This window comes from Neofelis nebulosa, chromosome 1, assembly GCF_028018385.1.
Source record: "Neofelis nebulosa isolate mNeoNeb1 chromosome 1, mNeoNeb1.pri, whole genome shotgun sequence".
In the NCBI taxonomy this organism is placed as follows: Eukaryota; Metazoa; Chordata; class Mammalia; order Carnivora; family Felidae; genus Neofelis; species Neofelis nebulosa.
In genome coordinates, this window is record NC_080782.1 from 233,851,516 (window position 1) to 233,869,173 (window position 17,658).

Here is a 17,658-nt window from a genome sequence, read left to right on the forward strand (position 1 = left end):
CCTCTACTCCCCCAAAACCCAAAGGCTTGGTGGACTCTGGGACTAAGACTCCTGTTCCTACAGATGCCACCTACATCTGAAATGCTCACCCTGTGCACTGTGCTCTCCCTAAATGTTATTCTTCAGTGTCCTTGCCCTTTTCTGGCATTAAATTTTGACTAAGTCAACATTTCCTAGAAGGAGCGAAGGAGATACTTCCTGGTTTTTAGCAGGGACTAGACTATGAAACCCTAGAACAGTGGAGAGGACGTGGGGGTGTTAGCCATCCTTCCTTACTAAGAGAATGCACAACTTTTAACAGGATACATGCTTCCTCGGAAAAAAGATGACTTTTACCCGCCTCCTTTGCAGCTATATATGACACGTGATTCATTTCTGATGGAAAAGTTAAAAACGTCACAGGCAGCTTCTGGGAACTGTCCTTAAAGGAAAGGAGTGCATCCTTTTTTGCCCCTTCTCTCTGCCTGCCGCCTGGAATGAGAGTATGTCCGCTAGAGTCTGAGCAGCCATCGTGAGCCATGAAGAGGAGCCCACGTGCGGAAGGCGGGAGAGCAGCAAAGCAGGACAGGCTCGCCCTGATGACTTCATGAAGCCCCTTGACTGCCTGACTTTTTATGTGAGAGAGAAAGGAATTTTTATCTTGCTTCTGTCTTGGTGGCTTAGCATTTTCTGTCACCCTGTAGGTGAACGTAATCTTAACCGATATATTGAGCATTAGTTTCAGACCAGAGTTTGAATCCCGAAGGCTTTCCTGAGTAGCTGAGGGGCTTCAGGTAACTTACTCAGATTCTCCAACCCTCTGTCTTTTCAGCTACAAAATAAGAATAGGAATGCTTTCCGACAAAACTATTCTGCTGTTCAGAGACTAATGAAATGAAATATGTAAAGATTCTAAGACGGTATGGTCACACGGTCAAAAATCAATTAATTGTTTGATTAAATAAGAAAGACACAGTTTCATGGCTCCTCGGTGATAGACTGGATAAAATTAACCTTAGTACAAATGGCCTCAAATAATCTGATCCTTGTCCTACATTTTGTTGCCCAGATTCCCCTAGAGGTGTAACAGCAGCATGCTGGCTCTTGCCTATGTGCTTCTGGAAATGCGGTTCCCTCTTCTGGAAGACCTTGCCTGTCTGTCCCTCCTTTATGAAGCAATTCCCTTCATCCCTCAAAACTTAGCCCAAGGTTTGTCTCCTCCAGGCCCAACTGCCTGGTCTGGATGATATGCCCCCACGGCCCCCATGCTGAATTAAAAAAAAAAAAATTTTTTTAGTGTTTATTTATTTTTGAGAGAGAGAGAGAGAGACAGAGTGCGAACAGGGGAGGGGCAGAGAGAGAGGGAGACACAGAATCCGAGGCAGGCTCCAGGCTCTGAGCTGTCAGCACAGAGCCGGATGCGGGGCTCAAGCCCACAAACTGTGAGATCATGACCCAAGCCGAAGTCAGATGCTTAACAGACTGAGCCATCAAGCACCCCTGAATTTTAGAGTGGCTCTGATGTCTCTGAAGGCGGAGACTATATCTTGACTGACTGTGTGCCACAGGGACTAAAACAAAGCCTTAGTAAATATTCACTAAGTAAATACTGGCCCACTAAATATATAGTGAATGAATGAATGAGAGGATAAGGGAGGGAATGGCTGACTAGGCGACCAGGCATTCTTAGAATATAAGTAATTAGACTGCTTTGGTTAAAAAGATCTGGAATGTTGGTAAATCACCCAATAATTTATCCATTTAAAACACTCTCTCCTCCAAACAGAAGTTCTTTGTATAGTATTGCACAAATAGAGGAGAGATTGTTTAAAAATAGGTTCCATTTAATGATCATTTCTCATTGTAGGAGAAATTTTAGACACACCTAAACTTCTACTGTAGCCATTAAAACTGTGGACTTATACTTAGAAGGGGCATGTTTTTGCTCAAATTCCAAGGACAAGATCAAAGAGCTTTACCTTGAATTTGCTTTTATATATGATTTATGATGTAATCAGGAAGCCTCAGTCACTAGAGCTTAAAGAGCCCCTTCTATCATAATATGATTATATATACATAATAATTATATAAATATAATTATCTATTACTATGGACTAGAATGTTTGTGTCCTGACCCCACCCCCAAATTCATATGTTGAAATCCTAAAGCCTGATGTGATGGTATTAGGAGGTGGGGCCTTTGGGAGGTGCTTAGGTCATGAGGAGGGAGCCTTTATGAATGATATTTGTGCTTTTATGAAAGAGACCCCACACAGCTCCCAAGTCCCTTCTGCCACATGAGGACATAAGGAGAAGTCTACAACCTGGAAGATAGCCCTCACCTGACACGGATCTCAGACTTCCAACCTCTAGAACTGTGGAGAATAAATGTTGGTTATTTATAAGCCACCCAGTTCGTGGCAATTTGCTAAAGGAGCCTGAATGGCCATTCATTAAGATTTCATACTCTTTTTTTCTTTTTTTTTCTTTTTGAGAGAGAGAGCGACGGAGAGGAGAGAGTGTGAGCAGGGGCAGGGAAGGGGAGAGAGAGAGGGAGACACAGAATCCGAAGCAGGCTCCAGGCTCCAAGCTGTTAGCACAGAGCCCGACGCGGGGCTGGAACCCATGAACCGCAAGATCATGACCTGAGCTGAAGTCAGACGCTCAACCGACTGAGCCACCCAGGCGCCCCAAGATTTCATATTCTGAGCTAACAACTGAGCTAACCAAGACGGCAGAGGGAATGTTTAAACTTTTTAATTCCAGCAGATTGGGGGTAGAATTGATGTCCACACTCTTTGGAAACAACAGATAGATCTTCCACCACTTAGGAGTATCAGGGTAGGTCCTGATAATCCTACTGTAAATTGAAAATATTTTAAGTGGAAAATGCATTTAATATACCTAACCTATCAAACATCATAGCTTAGCCTAGCCTACCTTAAACGTGATCAGAGCACTTACATTAGCCTCCAGTTGGGCAAAATTATCTAACACAAAGTCTCTTTTATAATAAAGCATTGAATACTATACTGAGGGTTGTCTGGGTACAGAATGGTTGTCATTGTATTGTCAGCTTGACCCTCATGAACACGTGGTTGACTAGGCACTGTGGCTGTGCCCAGCGTTGCAAGAGAGGATCAGACCACATCGCTAACTCTGGAGAAAAAATAAAAATTCAAAATATGGCTTCTACTGACTGTATATGACTTTCACATACATCTTAAAGTCAAACTATCATCTGTCGGGGACCGTCTACAGACATAATTAGTGATCCAACAAGAGCCTTTCCCTTCTTTTCAATAAAAATCTCTAAATACCTTGTTGGTCTGGTATTTTTTAAATAATTTAAAAATATTTTCCCCGGGGCGCCCGGGTGGCTCAATCGGTTGAGCATCCGACTTCGGCTCAGGTCATTATCTTGCAGTTCGTGAGTTCGAGGCCCACGTCGGGCTCTGTGCTGACAGCTCAGAGCCTATGGACCCTGCTTCAGATTCTGTCTCCCTCCCTCTGCCCCTTCCCCGCTCATGTTCTGTCTCTGTCTCTCAAAAATGAATAAACGTTACAGAAAAAAAATTTTTTAATATTTTCCCAAATAAACTGTTCTGTGAGTCAGGTAGATACTAGCAGAAATCACAGTTTAGAGTTGAGAGTGATCTTACAGATGGAACATCAAGCCTAATTAGTTCATACAGGTGAAGTTTTAACTGTGATTTCCATAACCCAACATTTATAAAATCCATTTACTTTACTCTGTGACCTCATACTCTGCTTCATTACGCATTTGAATGTTTCCATGTCCAGCAGCTGTCTTCCTCTCTTTTCATACTTCTTAGAAGGGAAAAAGAATAATTAGTGATGAACATAGTTGCATTTTTGTTTAGTCTAGGAGCAAGAACCCAAAGGATCGAATGTCTAATTAGACTTACCTAAACCTTGTCAACTTCTAACATTCTATCCCCCCCTTGTTCATTTCTCTCATGCATTTGCAATTTGTTTCTAATTCCATTAAGAAATGACAACTAAGGAGAATTTCTTTTTCATTGTTATTTTAAAGGAATTTAAAAAGATTGTACTTTTCACCGAAAAATTAACCATGGAAGAGAGAATCAAGTTACCCAATGAATATCTAGAAAGCTTACCTGGTCAAGTCTTACCTGAAAGAGTGCTTTTATGTTCTGTAGCCCTTCTAGAGTCATTAGATGTTCAATCTCATCAAAACAGAAAAAAAGTTAAAAACATATAATACTAATGGTAATGCCCATAAAATGCAACTTCTGGAAACCCACAATTTCTCCCTTTATGAGAAGCCAATGAGACAGCTAAGCCTCCGAAAAACACTTAGGATAGCCCAACCCTCATTTTTCTAGCCTCTATTCCAATTCAACTGACCTCTTAGTTCCCAGTTCTGGGGGAAGATTGGCTGGATGGGCTTGGAAGGACGGAAGAAGTAGCGAGGTAGGAGGAGGAGAGGAGAGGCCAGTTGAAGACCTGTCAGGACCTAGACGGAAATGGGAAAAGGGAGACTGAACATGTTTTGCTACATCATATTACAGAGACTCTCTTTCTTTCCTGTCAGATGTCCTGTTCAGTAGTAGTCCTGTCCTGCCTTCTGCCACATCCTCTGGCCCCAGTTCCATCTCAACCCAGGCTGAACCAAGAGGAAGTCTTGGGAGAAGTGACCCGGAAACATTTTCTGAAGCTATGGCTAGAGGGGCCTTGGTACACTGGGTGTGAGGGAAACCAGCTGTCTTTTGGTCATCTGTCCTTAGTTCCATAAACAGACCACCAGCGTTTGCCTCCTCTCACCCCCAGCCTCTGAGCTACTATCTCAACGATTTGGCTTTTATAAATGAAAATGTCTAAACTTCCGGCTTAGAATGAATGAATAAACCGTGCCCAGTGAGTAAAGCCAAGTTAAGCTCCGGTGTCCTTGCATCATGTCACGAGACTTGAGGAAGATACCAAAGGGTGAAAGTGGCTATTTCCCCAATAGAATCATCCTCTGAGATCAGTACGTCCAGCCTCCAAGCTTCCAAGGTGGTAGCCTTTACCATAAAACTCAGACCGACACCCAAGCTATTGAGAGACACATCATTTCATAATATTGAAGTACCTTTCAAATTCAATCTGAATGATCCCATAATTACTTTTTTAATTTGCTTTCATCAAGGAACCAAATTGGAAACCCGGCTCCAGAAGGGAAAACACTCCACCCGAAGTTTCTAGTTAAAATTTCCCTGTAGAGCTTTTCTGGTAAGGCCTGAACTCAAAAGGTAGTATTAAAAAGCTGACTGGGGGAATCATCTCCATCGTATCAAAGACGATTCCATCCCACTGAGGGACCACTTCCCTTACCCAACAAAACCTATTACCACCGAATGAAAAATTCCTTGGACCAAACCTCTCTAGATCCAAAAAAAGCAGATGAGAGTTTACGAGGCTTACATGCAACACATACAGAAAAAAGTACGTGAATCTGAGGTCTACCGACATGGCACCTCTCAGAGCATATGACTTCTCATCTTGCACCCTAGATGTGAATTCCAGGGGGTAAAACAATTGTTGAAAGAATTTGAAAATTATTTCCCTTAAGATTGAAAAATGATGGGGAAGACATGCTATCATTCCAATTGTTTTACATCGTATCTTTCTGTGTCTTTATGATTTTAAACATACAACATACTTTACGGGCCTATATGTTACATAAGACATGTATTCCTAAACTCACAAAGCGACTCTAGGTTTGTACCAGGCAATAAAAACAAGTCGCATGTATGTTATCCTTCTGTCTTTTCACTGCCCCGATACCTTTTCTTTCCTCTTAACTTCAAAACTTCCTGAAATTTTACGCTGTGCAATTATTTGTCCACTAACTCCCTGATTATGTGAAATTGGCCTTTGACCTTGCTCTATTTCCATTACTGAAAGAGAATAAACAACAAAAAAATTGCCCTACCTCCCAGGAGGGGGCTCCCCAATCCAGAAAGAGACTAACTCATCTTCTCTCAATAAATTTACTAGAAATGTTGCTGAAAGAGGAGTGTGAACGCCATCATAAATAGTAGTAATGAAGGGCACGAAATCTACAGCCGGTGTGATTACATGATTTATAAGGGGCTTTACAGGAATCTTCATTAAAGTATAAATGTAACCAAAAAGCCTCATTTCCTCCCCAAAGCCATCTCTCCATCCCCAGGAAATATCCTATCCGTCCCTGCTTCCTCCTACATTCATGACACTCCCACAGTCTTCCAATCTTCCAGGGTTCACTCTTTGTTATCCTAATCATTCTGTTCCATCCTGGCTCCAAAAACAATTTTTCCTGCATCCCCTTCCCCCACCTTCCACCAATAATAATAATAACAACAACAACAATAATAATAATGAAATGGATGAAAGGTAAGTATTTTTCAGGCTTGCAGTACAAAACGCTGTTAACTAAATTTCCACTGCACTTAAGAAAACAGTTCTTAAATCTCTCAGACCTCATCAAATTTTCATATGTCATGACAGAAATCGAAAATCCAATGATCATTAGCCAACTTCTTTTGAAAAGGCAGCAATATAAATCCGTTTTGGAGAAACACGGCTACAAAACAGAGCCATTATTGTGCTTTTCCTTGAAAATATAAATCAGGCCTTCACATAATTGCATGTTTTTTAAGGCAAATTTGGAACACAAAGCAGAGAAAACATATGTCCCTTCTGGGTACTCCTGTGCTTGGCAGAGCTTGAAAATTCGTAACTGCCATCGACAGCAAGTCACATTGTATCACTAAAAAGCTTGAATGACTTGTTTTCCTACAAATAAAAACAGGGAGAAAAGCCTGACTATTTTATTTCCAAACTATCATAGCTATAGTGACAACCATAAATAATTCAGTCTACAATTGTGGAGTCACATTTTAAAGATATTATCTATTGCCCGGCAATGCATTTTGCTTTACTCAAATGCAATTTCATAGAAAATTACCTGGATAATTCTCTAATATCCTATATTAGAGGGGAATTCATGGAGCTATGATTCTGCTTGTCCTTACACTGCAGTCTCCCCAAAGCAAGTGGTTTTTATGATTAGAGTGGTTTTCCCATAAGGATTCATTTGCCTGCTGGTTGCTCATTTGCATTGCAAATGAGCTCTCCTATTGTTACAACCCAACATCTCTGTGCTGCTCACTGTAAGAGTCTCCTCAGTCAGGATGGTTTAGGGGTAATTTCACATCTCCGACAAGGGAATTGACTAATTAATCGAATAAAGTATCCTTTTGAAAATCTGTTCCTTGAGCGGCTGTCTCTATAGCTTCAGAAAATAGATATGATCCTGTGGTCTTAAGGTTCTCAAAGAGAAAATAACTCCAGAGGGTTTGGGGAGTTCTACGGGTTGAAATTTAGGAGATTCTGTGGCAGATCGTCCCGATGAAGAGGAAAAGAGGCAGGCTGCAGGGAGTTGTGCAATGAACCTACATGGTGAAAGCATCTGTGTGCCAAAAGATCATAGCATAACGTAGGGAAGAAGATGAAAAAAAAAAAGGGAGAGGGGGGTTATTCTGGGTGACTGTTCCGGGAACTCTCAAAGCCACCATCAGCCACGGCTCTAAAGAAAGACGGTCGTCTTAGCCATGTTCGGAGCACGAAGATCAAAAGAGTAGCTTCAGTTTTGAAATAATGACTGCAGCCTAATGCAACACTGCCACACCCTCTAACCTTGATCGAGTGTACCGTGAGCTGGCCACTGGGCACTTTATCTGCATGTTTCCATCAACCTTCACAACTCTGTAAAGGAGATTATGTTCCCTATTTTAGATGTCAGGAAACAGGGGCGCCTGACCGTCTCGGTCAGGCAAGCGTCCGACGCTTGATTTCGGTTCAGGTCGTGATCTCACGGTTGCCGGGATCGAGCCCTATGTCGGGCTCCACGCTGACAGCACTGAGCCTGCTTGGGATTGTCTCTCTCCCCTCTCCCCTCTAAACAAACAAACAAACAAGCAAATAAATATAGGGAAACTGAGGCACAGAGAGGCCAATGAACTTTCCCAGCTTCGCACAATTCACACAACTACTAACTACTGGAACCAGGATCCCCACACAGGCTGTCTGTGCCGCTGACCAGGTCATTGATCGCCCAGCTCAATGTTTTGGTGCCCAGCCTCTGCCCGAGGTCCTGGGCCAGCTCCCAGGGGAACACAGACAGACAAATAGACTGTGGAGATATATGGACTTCAAGATCTATACTGTTCACTATCACTCCCGTCCCTCTTCTGGACAGTCTAAAAATCAGAGTGGATTTTTTTAGCTCAGGTGACTGGTACCCTAAAGGTGGCCTTCAAATTCCCCTTTACTTGGAGGTATTCTTACTTTCTTATTTTGGTTATGGTCATATGTTGTGTGGTTAAAAGTGTGGTGACATTGGAAGAGGCAAATCCTCTCCCTTTCCTCAGCGAGTATTCAAGACTTCCCACCACAGGGAGATTTTACAGCTTGTGTAAGCTCTTAAGAGGATCCAAATTCGTTGCAAGGAGCAGCCCAAGCATTTCCCAGCTTGCTTCTCTAAATTAGTCTAAAATGAATACATTGCTGCTTTTCCAGCTGCTTGGGTAGATTCCATGGCCTCCTAGTGGTTTAAAGAGAGAAAGAGAGAGAGAGAGAGAGAGAGAGAGAGAGAGAGAGAGATGCTTCCTCCAGCCTCACCAAATAAGTAGGACAAAGCTGACCTTGCATGTGTATTCTGATCAACAGTAGTGATCAAGTACTATGTCGAGGAGAATTCTGAGGCAATATTCACTCTTGGCAGAAAAAGGCCAGGGTGGATTTGCTCTGCCACGAGCATTGGAGGGACGAGTGAGTACAGGAACAACAGATCTGTACCACGAGCAAGGCAACCAGGGAAAGAGCCAGAGAAAGACTGAGCTGGAAGTGATCTTAGGACCCATATGGTCTCCCCCCCTTCCTTTACCGTGGGGAAACTGAGGACCAAAGAAGATAAGTAACTTGCCCAAGGTCACGGTAAGATCACGTCTGGTTTCCTTCCACAACATAAATGGGATGAAGCCTTCCCCTTGCTGGAACGGTTGACTGGAACTTTCCCCTGGAACCAAATGCAGAGTTAGAGGGACAAGGATGTTCCTGCAAAGGGAAGAGAGGCTCCTGTCCTACCTTCCAGAATTCTAGGCACCAGCTGTTGAAAGTCAAGATCAGAGAAGGGAAGACCAATAGCCTGGGGACAGAATCAATCAAAGCAAATCCAAGTTCATTGCTCATTGTTGTGGCAAACTGTGAAAATGGCCCTTGTTATCTGCCAGGTTACAATGTCTTCCCACCTTGTTTCTGGATTTGGCGTGGAAACTTGCTGCTTTGGTCAATGGAAAATTAGAAAACGAGCCGCAAACAGAGGCGTAAAAAGTGTTTGCACAACTGGCATAAGGGCACGCCAGGTCTAGCCTGCTAGAAGATGAGGGACACTCATCTCAGATTGTCCCAGGCGTCCCGGCCACTCAGGTCTTAGATCAGCTGACAACCTGCTGGTTTCCACACGTAAGCCAGCCAGGCGTGATGAGCGCAGCTGACTCCGCGGGCACGTGAGAAACCAGCGGGGAGTGTTGGATGCCACTGAGGTTTTGTGCTGTTTGTTAGGCAGGGTCACTGTGGCACTGGATAACTGCCACGCCGTCGCTCACGGATTGGCCGGGGTCCCACCACTGGCACGTATGCCTGAAATATCAGCCCTTGCAATGTTAGGTACTGTGAACCACGACTTCTAAACTCTCTTTTATATCACAATCCTCGGTGAGAATCTGTTAAACATATATATGCATGCATGCTATAAATTACATATGTGTAAATACACATACACAAGCTCAGAAAACATTGTGAGCATGCACACATATGATTTATAGCATGCATACATGTGTGTGTTTAACACGTTCTCAGGGAGGATTTTGATATAAAAGTAAGTTTGAAAGTCCTGATTTTGTGAAACGCTATTTCCCTTTAATATATTTGATGCATGCTCCTTCTTATTCTATTCTCTTTTATTTCCTTTTTTTTTTTTTTTTTTTTCTCCCCCTGAGTCGTGCTTATTATCATCCGCTAGGCCGATTTCATGACCCGCTGGCGGGCCGGGACCTGCGGTTTGAAAACCACAGCAGACCGTGTCACAGACTTTCTCACGTTAGCAAACGGGCCTCATTCGTTTTTGTGTTCTCGGTAACCTTGTCGGTCACGGGCACAAACAGTCACTCAACAAATATTTGTTGAATTCGGTTGAATTAAGAGAAGCTTATAGTCAGTTTGCATTTTTAATCCCTGCCTGCTGGATCTTCCCTTATCTCCCAAGACTTCAGAGTCACGACAATTACTCTTCCCCCAGCTCCGTTCCTAGACTCGACAGAAACCATTTATGAGTCACTGTTCACACACAGCTCCATCCGGGCAAAGAATCTGGTGCCCTATCTGTCCACTCTCAGTGACAGACCAGCCGCAGAAGTGACAATCCCACTCTGAGTCTGCGCAGGTGGGTGTATGATGGTGGAGAGATGAAGGTAGGAACTGGATCACGTTAACCATTGCTTCCCTGCGTCGAGCATGATGTCCAGCACAGAGTAGGTGCTCAAAAAATACCTATACAGTTGAACTTAGCTTACTTCAATCCTCTGGGTCTTGGTTTCTTTACAGAAAAGACAGGACATTTGGTCCGGTTCTTTCCAGCCTTAAAAGCCAAGCTGTACGTGGTGCCAGCCAAATTTGAGTGTATGCACACGTGGGATGAGAAACTACCTACATACTGTGCTTTAACTGTGTTAAGAAGGACCCCACGTCCCCGAAAGATGCTCTGCTCAGTGACCAATGTCAGAGTCCAGCTAGAGCTTTCTTCTTCACATTACGGTACCCAGCCTCGCTGAAGTACAAAATCTTCTGCAAGGGTCAGTTCAAGCTATTATCAGTCTTGTACACCCAAAAAAGAAAGAAACTTCTGGGTCTTGCCTTGGGAGGGCATTCAGAGAGGGAGGGGTATTCTGTGAAGGAGCGGGTGGAACCGGAGGAAGGCTGGAGCCCTCGAAGATGGAATAAGTCTGGAGACGGCGATGATAAACTCGAACGAGCCCACGATGGGCTGACCGTGCTGTCTGCTGTCTTTCCTCGGCTCCTTCCCCCTGGACGTGGGCACAGAAGTTAGGGTAGAGCTGAAAAAGTCTTCCTCTCCTACATCCAAAGCCAGTACTCTATGAGCAACTCTGGCTCTCCCAGTTTCTAATACAAACTAAAAATAACTGCTATGTGCCTGTTTTCCCACAGCTGACTTAAATACGTGCCACACAGGCCAGCCCTTTTGCTTTGAAGTGCCTTCAACCCACAGCCTCCTGCACCGCCTGGATTCCGCACCATCCCACACCCGCTTCGTGCCAGGAGATCCAGATCCTGTCACCATTCGGGACGGCAACGGGGAGCCCCCTGCCAGGCACAGCCCAGTCACCGTGTGGCCAGGGCAAGTGCAATTAGCAAAAGATCAGACCCCAGGCTGGCCACAAACAGCTAAAAACTCACCCTCAACTACAAAATGCCCCCCGTAGTTCGGCCATCCTCTGACGATGGTGGAAGCTTCCTTCAATCGTGGGCGAGTGAACAAGAATCTAATGGGTAAAGCAAAGGCTCCCTACACGGAGCCACTGGTTTCAGACTTTCAGAGCTGCCACCCACTTTCCATCATGACGCAGTGCCCACTCAGAAAACAAAGCCTTCGCCAACCACCACTTGCGCGTCTTCTGGAAGAACTCTGGCGTTAACGACCGTCCATCTTTCCTTTAGATGCCAATCATGTTCTGGGAAATCACTTTCCATTAGTTGATCTCACCCACAGTGTGCAGATCCTGTCCCCAGGAAAGCTCCTTTTGATAGATGGGTTGCGTGGGTCACAACGGCGAAAAGAACAAAACCCGGTTCTTCGCTCCTCATGATCCACTTCTAACCTCACTGTCCCGCAGTCATCGTAGATGGGCCCCTCAGGCCCTGTGTGCCTCAATCGCTTGACTTGGCGTGTGCTGTTTCCTCCATGTGGATGGCCCCTACTGCACACAGTCTTGGAAAAACTCCTACTCATCCTTGGAGACCCGTCTCTAATGCCACGTCCTCCATGAAGCCTTTCTTGCCCCCTCCCCGTCTCTTCATTCGGAGCATGTCTTTGATCTGCAAATCTTCCTCTTTTACCGAGCTCCTCCTCCGAAAAGCAGCCACGAATCCGTCATCCCCTGCCCAGCTTGTCATTTCTGTTATTTACTTACTATGTTTCTTTAAATAGACTTGTTTGTTTTACATGCTACCTTCTTTAGCCTCATCCTAAATAATAGTAATTATGAAATCAAGGCTTTGATGTACTTGCTAGAGTTCTAGCACACATTTACCTGAATACACCACTGTTACTAAAATTTTAAAAATCTCAGCCTACTACCATGTCCTGTGAGGAAAAGCCGTGCTAGTTGTATAAAGCCTCGAGAGACTGTATTTTACTTAAGTTTGAGTTTTCTCTGGGGCTCCGTACACGGTATTGCCCCATAAATGTTTGCTGAATTGAAATCAAATAAAACGGATTAATTGGAACGTATTCACACCCTTGACACGTTAGCATGAATCTGATTTATGTGAGGAGGCAATTGTGACCTTGAAAAGCAAAGAATGATACTGGAAAGCAGCCGGCCGTGTAAAAAAAAGGTTGCAAGACATGGAAAGGAGGGAGAACAAGAAGCATGGCGAAGCTGGCCACGTGGGTTGGACGGGAGGGTCTGGGAGGTACGTGCATTAGGGGAGAGGTGGTTAAGGAGCAGCAAGGACAGGGAGGGCCTTACACGGGAGGAGACTACCGCGCACCCAGTAGGATCTCTGGCTTTAAAGTGGGTTATTGGCCCTGGACCCTAGGGGATTCCAGCCAAGCCCCAGAGCTCTGCCCAAGAGACCGCATAGCCCAGGACGTTGTGGTCCCGCTTCCTGCCCCCTTACCTTTTCCGCCCTCAGGCTCCAAGCCAGGCCCGCGGGGTGCGGTGGCGTCCTCCCCTGAGCCAGACCCTCCATCCCGATGGAGTGGCTGCGCACCCTCTGCCTGGCAAAGCAGGCCCGAAGCAGCCAGGCCGGGGGGGGGGGGGGGGTTGGCTCTCAGCAGCCCCTACTCCCCTGCAGGCTGAGGTCCAGTGGGGCAAGTCTGGGCTCTGAGCGTTACCGGCTCTCCCAGGATGGCTGCGGCGTCCAGGATGCTGTCCAGATCCCAGCCCGGAACATGGTCACGTTAGGGGTCTCAGTTAGAAGACCGGGTCCCACTCCACCGCCATTGCCCTCGAGCCCACATGCAACTCCTTTGGGAGCAGACTAAGCAGCCCGCTTCTCAGAAGTGGCACCAGAAGTAGGAAAGGACTTTGGGGTGGGGGTGTGTGGGGGCAGGATCTCTGCCTTCACCGACCAAGACGAAAGACAGCAAGCTGAGCTCTTCCCGCCCTGCTTTAAGGAAAAAAGGATAAAGGAAGAAAAAAGACACCCCAATATAAGCCTAGAACTAATTTCTCAAATATTTTTCAGTCTGGACAGGCAATGTAACAAGTAAGCAGGAAACTATTAAGACAAAATCCACAGAAGTTAAGGATTGTAATTAAATAAGGGCTACACCAAAGTGAATCTGTCATAATTTTTATTGTAGTGCATGGTAATTAGATATAAATGACAAGTTGTTTAAGCAATGATCCTAATTACTATTAATTTTACAAGAGTGTTATGGGGGCTGCTCGGGAAAATCCCCAAAGGTGCCTGAGATTGCTGCTTTTTCGACGTAAGTATTTCCATCTTAAAGAAACAGAGGCAATAATAGATCCTAGACTTTTTTCATAGGTACGTGCCCTTTTGTATTTGCGCTCGGAGAGAGTAACACTTGCTAGTCCCTTGCCTAAATTTCTTGCTCACTGGGATTTTTTTTGAAATACAGAGACTCAGAAGAAACTCATCTCTTTGGCTGCCAAGTCAGGCAAAAGAAGTTTGTAATCTCATTTCATGTTATCGGGCTCATAATCTGGGCTCTCGGGAAAGGATCAAACAGGTAGACCAGTTATGCCGCTCAGAGGCTCAGCTGTAAGCTATAGGGTAGACTGTGGGTCCTCCTGAAGGTTCAGGATTATTGAGTGATTAAGAGGGCATCTTTCGGAGCATCCTGGATATGATTACTCGAATGCTGGATGTAGAAACTGAATCTACAGAGCCTGTGAAAACCTCTGAGTAGAGTCTCTGACTCTTGGTGCCCTGGAATCTTATTGCATGTGACCAAAAGGACATAGAGTCTGTCCTGGAACAAAACCTCCCTGACAATGGTGGGTCTTACACCACAAACAGCCAAACCAGGCTTTTCCCGGATATGAGGAGGGGAGGGAAAAGAGAGCCAGAGGCGAACTGAGTTGAGTAGGATTTGGATGAGTAGTGGAGGGGAGAAGGAGTAGGGATGCTATGGGAACATGGGCATTTAAAATTTTTTTTTTTTCAACGTTTATTTATTTATTTTTGGGACAGAGAGAGACAGAGCATGAACGGGGGAGGGACAGAGAGAGAGGGAGACACAGAATCTGAAACAGGCTCCAGGCTCCGAGCCATCGGCCCAGAGCCCGACGCGGGGTTCGAACTCACGGACCGCGAGATCGTGACCTGGCTGAAGTCGGACGCTTCACCGACTGCGCCACCCAGGCGCCCCAGGAACATGGGCATTTAAATGAAGTACCTTGGATAACTGAAGTGAGGGCACTGGACCTCTGCAGGAAGAGGCCAAAGGGAAGAGAGTAGGCCAGGATATGGAAACATTGCAAAAGTATAATCCTTTTTTTTTTAAAGGATGATGGAGTTTAGAGATACAGCTACATGGCTTACGAAGCTTAATTTCCCCAACTGTGAAATGATCATGATCATAGCACCTAACCCCCTGGGTAAAAAGTAAACGTGAGATGGAAAAGTGTATGTCAAGTATTTAGAGCAGTGCAAGACGTAGAGTTGGTGCTCTGCTCATATTAGCTATTGTTATTATTGCGTTATTATTGTTATTAAGGCTTGCCCTGCCCCCTCCTATCCTACATGAGATGGACCAAGGGCCCCCGACCCTCTTGCCCACGGCTGGTTGGGTGAGGTAGAAAAGATGTCCAGCAGCCCATCATTATCCAGTCATGTCCCCTAAAATGAGAAAGTGGGCTAAGGAATCTCTAGGTTCCGTTTGGGTTCTAAACATTATTGTTAATCTACTTATTATCCAGCTTAGCAGAATCTATACTCCCCAAACCTGCAGCTCGTCTACCAGCTCCTGAGTTCTGGAAGCAGTGACCCTTCAGAATGAGGGTGGGTGTGGGTGGCACAGCGTCGCTGAAACTCTCTGTTCATTTCTCTTACTGAGACCAGCATTTGTTGAGCGCATGACCGACACCGGACATTGTGTCAGATCTTGGCGCTATAAAGACAAAAGAGATTACAGACAGGTGAGCCAATAATTTGAACACTGCAATAAATGCCATGTTGCGGGGGAGCACTATAACAACAGAGAGGAAGCACTTAACTCTGGCTGGACAGGTCCGGGTGGGGAGGTGCTTCCCAAAGGAGAAGCCATGGGAGAGAGAAGTATTCGTTCCAGGAAGACCAGAAGGGCAGTGCCTTCCAGGAAGAGCCAGAGCAAGTAGACCAGTGCAGAGGCCAGAGCGAGCTGGATGCTGGATGTCGTCAGGGAGCTTCAAGCAGTTGAGCAGGGAGATGAAAGATACAAGGGCAAAAAAATTAGTGGGGGTCAGGTCCTGAAGGAGCGTGTATGTCACACTAAGGAGATTTCATCCTCAAACAACGGAGAGCCAATGCCAGCAAGATATTTTAGAAAGACCCTTCTCTCTGTAGCAAGAGGAGAGATTAGAAGGGACAGAACATGTTTGCAGGAGTCCACAGAAAACTGTAGAGGGCCTGAACCACAGCAGTAGCGGGAGTGGAGATGATGGTAGATGTCTGAAGTAACAGACTTCCGTGACTTTGTTGTGGGGCAGGTGAAGGATGGCTCCGGGTTTTGGACGAGATACATGGGGAGAGGCTATTAGAAAACCATGGCGAAAGGAAAAAGACGTGCTGCTCAAGATCACACTGAATCAAAGCTCCTGTTGAGATAGCCAGGAACAGAGCTCCACCAGACGATCAGAAGTAGAGGTCTGGAGCGCTGGAGACCCGCCTGGGACACCGCCCCACGGTGGTCACTGCAGCGTGAGTGGAGGCAAGGAAGGCTGTGTGGAGAGTGTCTTGTTCTCACTCAGAAATGTCAGCGTCACTGTTGATCACGTGCCCGGGGAGCCAAGCCCCTAATGGTGATGCTCAAGGTCGGCAATTCAGAGGAGCTAATGCACACACGTTAATAAAAAAGGATCAGGTTTGGGGGACAGATCTTGGGCGATCGGAAGCCTGAAGACTTGAGCACAAGGGAGAGAAGGGCCAGAGGCAAAGCCTGGAGCCAGAGACATTGGTGCACGAAGTTTGGGAGGTGGAGGTGGGGGTTCCACTGTTCCCAGAATCCCGGGCAGCCTTCACTTCCCGGGCTGCGGGGTCTCTCCTTTTGGAGAGATGGCTTCCATCCTTATGGCTCCTGGATCCCAGCATGCTGAGAGCTGTTCTAGTCTCATTTCCCTGGGATGGCCCCACCGTTGAACCAGCTGCCCGGTCCCCGAGTCTGAGACCTTTTTAATTCTTCCTTCTCACTTTCCTGGAAGCAGAACCACCGTTTGAATAGCCGCCCAAACGCGGGAGGGTAGTCATCTTGTGCCCCCTTTCTGGCCATCTGTCCTCTTGACCGACCCACCAAGTCATTCAATCCTGTTATTCTCTGTTCCCATCCCCCCCCAACCTGGTGGTTTCTGGGTCTCCCTGACTTTTGAAGCTCCCATCCCTGATTCTTCTCGAGCCCAGATCCACTTTCCTGCAGACCCTTTCCTCACGCCACCCTCTGCTCGAAACTCCCCACTGCCCTACGGAACTGCCCACCTGCCACTCTCTGGTTTTCCGCCCACGGGCAAATTATGTAACTTCTGTGACCTTAATTTTCTTGTCTGTCTTTCTCGGATCAGCTGGTGTCCCAAGGACTTTTTGTGATTTCTCTGCTGCATTTTAAAGATTCCCATCACCTCAGACCTGTTAGGATGTCTTGTTATAAAGAGATAAGAGATGACAAATGTGGACAAGGATGTGAAGAAAAGGGACCCTCGTGCCCCACTGGTGGGAATATAAACTGACACAACCACTATGGAAAACGGTATGGAGGTTCCTCAAGAAATTAAAAATAAAAATATCATATGATCCAGCAATCCCACTTCTGGATGCTTCTCCAAAAGAAAAAAGAAACAAAAAAGGAAATCCTGTCTTTTGCAATAACACAGATGAACCTGGAGAGCATCATGCTCCTTGAAATAAGCCAGACAGAGAAAGACAAATACTGCTGGGTACCAATTAAATGTGGAATCTAAAAAAAAAAAAAAAAAAAAAAAAAGTCAAACTCATAGAAATAGAGGAGACAGCAGTGGTTGTCAGGAGATGGAGGTGGGGAAAACAGGGAGAGCTTGGTAAAAGGATACCAACTTTCAGTTATAAGGTCTGAGGGTCTAATGTATAACGTGGTGATGACAGTTGATGACATTGTATTGTATAATTGAA